Source organism: Erinaceus europaeus, chromosome 14 (genome assembly GCF_950295315.1).
Source record: "Erinaceus europaeus chromosome 14, mEriEur2.1, whole genome shotgun sequence".
Classification (NCBI taxonomy): domain Eukaryota; kingdom Metazoa; phylum Chordata; class Mammalia; order Eulipotyphla; family Erinaceidae; genus Erinaceus; species Erinaceus europaeus.
The window spans coordinates 11,321,616-11,331,793 of NC_080175.1; positions in this window are offsets into that span (position 1 = coordinate 11,321,616).

Sequence of the window (10,178 nt, forward strand, 5' to 3'; positions counted from 1 at the left end):
ATATAAACTTTTGCAAAGTCTTATTCTTTGACTGTGGCAAAGACTGCTATAAATGTGCAATGTCTGACATTCCACCTTAATCATCCCTTTGTAATCAGGGTTTATCTTTTTTGTCTGCTTTAAAATTAATTATTGCCTTTTGTAATCAAGCTGCAGTAATATTAACACTTCAATATCTGCACACTATGTGTCAGAGACCAAAGTGGATGCTAATGAGAGTTTAAACATGAAAGGCACCTTTGATATATTTTTATGGGGGGTTTAAATTTAAAAATAAAATATTTTTCAGCTTTAGTGGTCAAAATGTTAAAATTATAGCAAGCATTTGACTTTATGAGTGTTAAACTGACAATGGTTAAACTTTAAAAAGTAATTTCTAGTTAAAACGTGTTTAGAACTGATCAACACAAATTCTGACACAAGATTTGTATAATAAATGTAATTAATATTTTATTAATGTAGCACAGTTAGTTAAAATTCTTAACCTAATCCAAGTTACAAAGAAGTGTAACAAAGTAGGAAAAATTTCTATAAATACCATTCAGAAACAAATATTGATGACATTTTGGCTGTTACATTCCAGTTGTTCACCTCTCATAACATTTATTCTTTACAAATTTGAAATTACTGTAAGGAATAATGACAGTTACTATTTATTGAGTATGTATGTGTCAGGCACTACTCTGAACGTTAGGATGATGATTCAGATGATTTTTGTTACCATCTTCTTAGTTTACTTGCAGGAACAGAGCAGCAAAATGTCTTATCAACATAGCATACCTACCTCTGGTAGCAGAGATCTGAAGCTTAGAAACCTGCGGTTAGAGACCATGCATTTACGTTCTTATTCTGTTCACTTTTTCTCTTCCTATGTTACCACATTTTACCATTCCATTGAAAACTCTTCATACATTTTATTGCTTCATCATCTTCTTTCATATGGTTGGATGTATCAATTTAGGTATATTGATATCTAAATTTGATTCTTTTATCTACTCAAGAGTGGAAAACAAAGCTGAAATCATGGTTTGAATCATTTTCTTTAAGCATTCATTTGGAAGCTTATGAAATCTGCCACAGCAGCCATCGAGGAAGGCTTCCAAAAGATAAATTATATTATTAATTAATATCACTCCCTTCAAGATTACTTCCCATGGACTTTCACAGGGAGCATTCTCATAAGAATGTTGATTTTCAAAAGCATGCTGCTCTCTAACATTCCGATTTTATTAGTTACATTCAAACTCACATTTATTATTAAGCATGCTCATTTTGTACTGAAACTTGGCAGAGGGAAATTTGGGCAGATTTTTGGGAAGCCTAGTGGCCTCACTCAAAGAGGACTATGTAAGAGAGAGAGCTGTTGATATTTCTGGAAGGGGATGGTGCAGAATGAGGGAAAAAATGACTTCACCTCCTGTAGCCTTCTCCACATCTCTAAATATTTTGCTGCATTTAAATTACAACTCTGAATCTTCTTAAAGGCTCCATAACTATAGGTTTTGGCAAGATCTCTTATTTTGTGCCATTTATTGAAGCAAACATGATTATGTCAATCCACAATTCAAAATCTAAGTGTTTATAATACTGGTGAAAGTAACATTTAAAATATTATAACATTGCTATCTTATATCTAGTTTTACTCAGGCTTATTTTTCTTCTATAGTGTTAAGATACTCTTGTAAATATGCAAGCTGATTACATTCTTTTTTTAATTTCTTTATTAGGGAATTCATGTTTTACAATCAACAGTAAAGACAATAGTTTGTGCATGCATAACATTTCCCAGTTTCCCATATAACAATACAACCCCCACTAGGCTCTCTGTCATCCTCTTTGGACCTGTATTCTCTCCCAACCCACCCCAGAGTTTTTTACTTTGGTGTAATACACCAATTCCAGTTCAGGTTCTACTTGTGTTTTCTCTTCTGATCTTGTTTTTCAATTTCTGCCCAAAAGTGAGATCATCCCATATTCATCCTTCTGTTTCTGACCTATTTCACTTAACATGAATCTTTCAAGGTTCATCCAGAATCTGCTGAAAATGGTGAAGTCACCATTTTTAATAAGTGAGTAGTATTCCATTGTGTATATATACCATGATTTGCTCAGCCACTCATCTGTTGTTGGACACCTGGGTTGCTTCCAGGTTTTGGCTATTACAAATTGCGCTGTTAAGAACATATGTGTACACAGATCTTTTTGGATCAGTGTCTTGGATTCCTTAGGATGGATTCCCAGGAGAGGAATTATAGGATCATAGGGTAGATCCATTTCTAGCCTTCTGAGAGTTCTCCAGACTATACTCCGCAGAGTTTGGACCTATTGACATTCCCACCACCAGTGCAGGAAGGTTCTTTTGACCCCACAACCTCTCTAGCATTTGCTGCTGTTACCTTTTCTGATGTATGACATTCTCACAGGAGTGAAGTGGTATCTCATTGTTGTCTTTATTTGCATTTTCTGACAATCAGAGATTTGGAGCATTTTTTCATGTGTTTCTCAGCCTTTTGGATCTCTTCTGTGGCGAATATTCTGTCTATGTCCTCTTCCCATTTTTCAGATGGGGTTATTTGTTTTCTTCTTGTTGAGTTTGGCAAGCTCTTTATTTATTTTGATTATTACCTTCTTGTCTGATGTATGGCATGTAAAGATCTTCTGCCATTCTGTGAGGGGTCTATTGGTTTGGGTAGTGATTTCTTTTGCTGTGAAGAAGCTTTTTAATTTGATGTAGTCCCATAGGTTTATGCTTGCCTTAGTCTTCTTTGTAATTGGATTTGTTTCATTGAAGATGTCTTTAAAATTTATGCAGAAAAGAGTTCTGCCAATATTTTCCTCTAAGTATCTGATAGTTTCTGGTTTAACATCCAAGTCCTTGATCCACTTGGAATTTACTTTTGTATTTGGTGAAATACAGTGGTTCAGTTTCATTCTTCTACATATTTCAACCCATTTTTTCCAACACCATTTGTTGGAGAGACTCTGCTTTCCCCATTTAGTAGTCTGGGCACCTGTGTTTAAGATTAGATGTCCATAAATGTGGGGGCTTACTTCTGGGCTCTCAGTTCTGTTCCACTGGTCAGTGTGTCTATTCATGTTCCAGTACCAAGCAGTTTTGATTACAATGGCCCTATACAATTTGAGATCTGGGAGTATGATGCCTCCAGTTCTGTTCTTTCTTCTCAGGATTATTTTGGCAATTCTAGGTCTTTTCTGGTTCCAGATAAACATTTGTAGCATTTTTTCTATTCTTCTAAAAATGTGTTTGGGATCTTGATGGGGATAGCATTAAATTTGTAGATGGCTCTGGGTAATATATTCATTTTGATGATGTTAAATCTTCCAACCCATGAACATGGAATATCTTTCCACTTCTTTGTGTCTTTTTCAATTTCCTTCAATTTGCTGATGCTGTCTTTGTGGCCTAACATATGGCCTATCCTTGAGAATGACCCATGTGGACTTGAGTAGAATGTGTATTCCAGTTTCTTGGGATGAATGACTCTGAAAATGTCCAATAGTTCTAGTTTATCTATCTCCTCGTTTAGCTCCCTCATGTCTTTTTTTTTTTTATTTTTATTCCCTTTTGTTGCTCTTTTTTTTTTTTATTGTTGTAGTTATTATTGTTGTTGATGATTTTGTTGTTGTTGGATAGGACAGAGAGAAATGGAGAGAGGAGGAGAAGACAGAGAGGGGGAGAGAAAGTTAGACACCTGCAGAACTGTGAAGCACTCCCCTGCAGGTGGGGAGCCAAGGGCTCGAACTGGGATCCTTAGGCCAGTCCTTGTGCTTTGCACCACCTGCACTTAACCCGCTGCACTACCACCTGACTCCCATCCTCATGTCTTTTTTTTAATTTTCTGCCTGGATGATCTGTCAAGTTGAGAGAGTGGGGTGTCGAAGTCCCCTACTATTACTGTGTTGCTGTTAATATATTTCTGTACCTCTTTCAGTAGATGTTTGTTGTATTTAGATAGCTTCTTCTTAGTTTCATAGATATTAATAATTGTTAAGTCCTCTTGATTGACTGATCCTCTGAGCATTAGTAGTATCCATTCCTAACTTTTAAAATTTAATTTATTTTAAAGTCTATTGTGTCAGATATGAAAATAACTGTTCTTGCCCTTTTTGTGGGCCATTGGCTTGTATGATAGTTTTCCATCCTTTCACTTTTCACAAATCTGTGTTTGTCTTGTTGAGTTAGGTGGGTTTCCTGTAGACAGCATATTGTTGGGTTGTGTTTTCTGATCCATCTTCCTACTCTGTGCCTTGAATAGGTGAATTCAGGACATTTACATTTATTGATATTAAATATTGAAGATACTTTAAAGACATTCTTATAGATTTTTAGAGTGTTCTGATAGCATATTTATGGTGGTCTGACTATTTATAGGAGAACTTTCAGAACTTCTTTGAGGGCAGGCTGGTGATAGTTGATTCTTTCAACTGTTGTTTGTCTAAGAAGGTTTTTATGCCTCCATCTAGTCGGAATGACAGTCTAGCAGGATACAGTAGTCTTGGTTGAAAGCCTTTGTCATTGAGCACTTGATAGATATCTTGCCATTCTCTTCTGGCCTATAGTGTTTGTGTGGAGAAGTCTGCTGCTAATCTTGTGGGTTTTCCTCTGTAGGTGACTATTTTTCTCTTGCAGTCTCAGGATCCTTTCTTTATCCTTATTCGTTTCCATTTTAAATATGATGTGTCTTGGTGTCTTTAAGTCTGGGTTAATTTTGTTTTGGAACCTCTGGGCTTCTTGATCCTTTATGTCTTTGATGTTGTCTAGACTAGAGAAGTTCTCAGCTATTATGTCCTGAAGAATGCTTTCTTCCCTTCCCTCTCTTTCTTCCTCTGGTAAGCCAATAATGCTTATATTATTTCTTCTGAAGTCATCCCATAGGTCCTGTTGTTGTTTTTAGTATTAATCTCTTTTTGAGGTCTCTTACTTCTTTTTGAGTTGTCTCTATTCATCTTCAGCCTCATTGATTCTATTCTCTCTCCCCTCTACTGTTTTCTGGAGCTCATCTATTTTGTTACCCTGTTCTGATATTGTTTTAGCTTGTTTAGCTAATTGTGTTCTTAGGTAGCTATTTCAGCTTTCAGCTCTCTAATAACCTTGAGATAATTAGTGTTTTCTTCCAGAGTCTCATTTGTTGTTTTTTGCATTTCTGATGACAATTCTCTCAAACTCTTTACTCACTCCTATGATTATTTCCTTAACTAGTGTTTGGATGTTGACCTCATTATTTTGTGCTTTAACCTTTGGGGGGCTTTTAGCTGGACTCTTGTCCTGGTTCATTTCTCCAATATTTCTTCTTGTATGTTTAACCATTTTTTATAGTATGGTATGAGGTCCCTCTCAGTACTTTTCAAATTACTGATCACTCTTGCCTGGATTGACTTGTGTCTAAGTATGGTACTTAAAGGGTTCACAGTTGTGGAAATTGACAGTTGTTTCAGTATTATTTAAATCCCTGATTTGGAGCACAGTTGTTTAAAAGCCTCTTTTGTTCTTTTTCTCCCCTGTAAGCTATGGGAGCCTGAGAGCTTTTAAACTATAAATAGGCTTCTTAGCTTAATCCCTGATGCCTGACCAAGAGATAAAGCAGGTTGAGTCAGAGATAATACAGTGGTTATGCAAAGAGTCTTTCACAGCCCCAGCACTGGGCCACCAAGGTATAGATCCTCTCCTGAGTTTCCTTGTTAGTTCTTTATCCCCTGGTGTCAGCACAGGGCCTCCCCCACCTCCATTTTGCTGCTCCAGATTCTGAGGGCAATAGCAGTGGAGACTCTCAGTTTCATTTGGTGAGTCTAAGGGAATCCTTTACTCCCTTCAGAGTCTTTTTGTTGGTAAAACAGACTGGAGGTGGTGTCTCAACTGATAAACTGCTGGACTGTTACCAGCCACTTAATCTCTCCCTAGGCTCCTCTCTGTCCACAAGCCACATGTGTTTGCACTCACCAGTGATTTGGTGGGTTCCTGAAGTCATTCTAGTCCTGTCTTGTTGCAGTCCCAGGTGGTTTTCTTTGGTATTCCTAGTTGACCCGGGAGAGGAGAGGAGAGAAACACAGCTGCTGCTGCTCTGTAGCCCCACCTCCAGAATTCCCCCATGATTACATTCTATAATGTTCAGAACAAGAGTGACATTACTTGAATTTATGCTAAATAAAAATTGTATGTGGCACAGTAAAACTAGACTATTATTTTCTAAAAAAAATGTAGATCTGAAAAAGTAACAATTCATCCAACAATTGTTTAATGAGTTTCTGCTATTCATTCAACAAATATTATTGAGTATCTCCTATGTGCCACATTTGAGAAACAACAACAGGATTTAATAAAAGCAGAACTACATAAAAAAGTATCTTTCTTCCCCCGGATATTTCTAACCTCATTGGAGAATTATTATATTTTTCAACATTTTGGCAGCAGTATAAACAACTGCTTTCAGATGTTTCAACAGATGTTCTTTGGAAAGAAAGCCAATTATTTGCATTATGATACCCACATATGATTCTCAGATCTAAACTTTCCATCTGTACATGTTTCTTTGAATTGCATACCTATGAAATAAAAAAGATAAGATCACTCTTTGTCTCTCAACCTCAGACTTTTCTTCATAATAACCTAGCACCTGGGTTATTGAGCCATCAGTAATTGCTTAGCTAGAAGGCCTTATATAAGACTATATTACTCTAGTGATTTAAAATGCATTTCCTCTTCTTAGATTAATGACTTCCCAAAGTTCTAAACCAGGCTTGCAAATACTCACTAGCCCAGGGCATATATATTGCAATGAAAAGAAGAAAAGTAATTCATTTAGTTTATAGGATTCTTAGGGCATCTGCCAAAAAGAAAAAAAAAATGTGGGTTCAACTACATTTAACAGCCATTTATTGAATATCTACTAAATGTAAAAAACTCTCTTAGGTACTATGGGGGATACAAAATTGAAAGATACAGATAGGTCTTGTCCTCCTAAAGGTTATTATCTATCAAACTGGACAACACATGCAGAAAAAAATCCTTGGTAGACTGTGTATGAGAGTTTCACTCATCTGCTATAGGAATATGGTAGAAGAAGATTAAATCTGATGTAGGTGAGTTGGGAAAGTTTGCCAACAGGGGGTCAAATCTGGGTTAAATCTTAAAGGAGAGTGTGACTTCAACAGGTAGTAAGTAAGAGAGAGAAAAGTTGAAAGCTGGATGAGGCCATTATTTGAAAGATATTCAGCATTCTCATATTTAGAATCAAGGACCAGGTAATGTTTCCTAGTAGGTGTGTGGCATGTTAGAATTTTTTTTTATGCAGTTAATTTGTTGCAGTGGATTAGAAGCATTAAAAATAAAGACACTAACAACTCACAATTACTAATAAATTATTACATATTACTCACCATCTGAGACCTTGGCATGCCTTAGTTCAACTCAGCAACTATATGTGATAAATGCTTTTATTCTTTCCATATTACAAAAAAATTGGGGGGGGGGGCAGTGGTGGTACACTGGGTTAAGTGCGCATAGTCCAATGCATGAGGGCCCATTCGAGGATTCTGATTCAAGCCCCAGGCTCCCTACCAGCAGGGAGATCACTCCACAAGTGGTGGAACAGGTCTGCAGGTATCTCTCTCTCTCTCTCCTTCTCTATCTTCCCCTCCCCTCTCATTTTTTCTCTGTCCTACCCAATAAAAAATGGAGAATAAATGGCCTCCCTGGAGGCAAAAAAATAGGAAAATCAAGACAGAAAGCTAAGTAAGTATAAGCCAAAACTACATACAGTAGTTATGAAGTAGCTGAATCAGGATTTGAACTCTGAGAGTCTTTTAAGGCAATACCCAAACCATCTCATTTACTGTGTCCAAAAACTAGAGAGTAGAAGAAGAGAGAAAGAAATAAAGAAAGAAAGAAAGATAGAAAGAAAGAAAGGATGGAAGGAAGAAAGAAAGAAGAAAGAAAGAAAGAAAGAAAGAAAGAAAGAAAGAAAGAAAGAAAGAAACTATTTCAACAGCTGTGTGTCACTTCAAGGCAGATACATTTAAAATTTCTATTAACAACAAATTAATATATTTTTGAAGACATTGTCAGACTTGTAGAATTTGCATTCATAATAAATGCATCTGTAACAAATTCAGTTGAATGCAATCTAAAGAAAACTAATTGAGAGTGAATTATGCCTTGTAAATGCTTATTTAGTTACATGTCTAATATATAAAACTGAAAAAGAAATTTGTATATAAAGTATTGTATTAGTTTCTTCATTATTTTATTAGTTTATTTATTATTTTATTAGTTTCCTATGGCTATTGTTACAAAGAACCACAACTGCCTGGTTTAGAATAATATAAATTTATTCTTCACAGTTCTAGAAGCAAAAACTCTGAAACCAAGGTTTTAGTTCTTTCTGGGCTTTCAACAAGTCTATCAGGTCTTCGCCTCTTTCTAGTTTCTAATCCTTCTTAGAAATTTCTGTTGTGTCTTGGCTTGTAAATTCACCTTTCCAACCTGTGCCATTTTTTCCTTAGAGCTCCCCCCATCAGTCTGTCTCTTCTTTCTTATAAGAACACCAGTCACATTGGATTCAGTATCTATCATTCTCCAGGTAGACCTTATCTTACATATAATTACAGTAGCTCCTCAAATAACACTGTTTCATCCCATGCCATTTCCCTATAAAGATGATGAGGAGAGAAAAATCCAGTGCTACATGGATGGAAATAACATTGTTTCAGGATCTGTTTTTGTTATATGATGTCTCACTTCAAGCCACTTTTAAAAACCTTTTAGAAAGTTAAGTGAGGACTTAAGGTGTTGTTGAGGGAGAGAAATCACCACCCAGAAATAGGAGAGCTTACAGGTGGAAGTGGAGCCTTTGCTTTTAAAGGGGTAAATCTTTGGGGCTGGTTCTCTTTCCAGGACTACCATGTGACCATCAAGCCTATAAGTGAGTACCCTTTTCCCTATCCCTCTACTTCTCTCTCTCCCTCTTCCTCTCCCATTCCCTCCCTCTCCCTCTCCCTCTCTGTCTCTCTCTCTTCATTCCCTAACATGTTTTGTTTTTAGTAAAAGTTTAATTTACCTGGATATCATGCTTTCCATCAATTCTCTGTTGTGATTGGTGTGACAGACTCTCAGAATGGGGGGCTGATGCTGTCCTCCCCCTTTATCCCTTTGACAGTGTGTCTGTAATGATCCTATTTTCAAAATAGTTTGTATTGTGAACTATCTGGCTTTGAGAATTCAAATTTGTGGGATATATAAATCAAATCATAACGGACTTCAAAATTGTCTTTAAGGTTTAAGTTACAGGAAATGGTGATGATTTTTAATAATTTATTCACTTGTTTGTTTCTGAGGGCTTGAGGCCCAGAAAAAGGCTTTGCTCCACATTCCTTCTTTCTCCTGCCTCCCCAAATGATATTATTGTGTGGTGGGGGATAATGGCTTATGGGACAATTGTTGATAGAAAATTTAGTTTCTTGTCTTCCTGTGATAGGTGTCTGCACACCACTCCCACTACCAATATTCTCTTCACCACCATGTTCTAGGTATGCATAGTCCTCTCCTCCTCCTACCTCCCCACTACTCTAGAACTTGTTTGCTTGCTGTTTGTTTTAATCAGAGCACTACTTAGCTCTGGCTTAAGGTGTTGTAGAAGAATGAACCTGGGCTCTGGGGAGGTGAGGTTCCAAGACACATTGATGAGGTCATTTGCCCAGCTCTTCTCATTCCTTAAGTTCACCTACAGGTGAGATCGTTCTGTGTTTGTTGTGTTTTTATGTTTACTGTTTTACTAGGGAAGTAACACTTTATAAGTTATTTGTTACATGAGTGCAACTTCTATTTTTTCCCCATAGGTGTCTGCCTACTACTTCCAACACCAAAACAGGCCTCCAACAGTTGCCAGTGCTGTGCCAGCACGCCCCACCCCAGGCTTTGCTGCCATAAGCCACATCCAGTCAGGTTTCACCTTGTGCATCATCGTCATGTCCTCCTTGTTTCTTGCAGCTGTTAAGTGACATCATTCTGTATTCATCCTGCTCCTTCTGGTTGATCTTACTTAACATGGATCCTTCAAGTTCCCTCCAAGATGAGGCACAGGAGATGATCTCATCATTTTCGATAGCTGAGTAGTACATAATTGTGTATATGTACCACAGCTTTCTTAATCAGTCACCTGTTA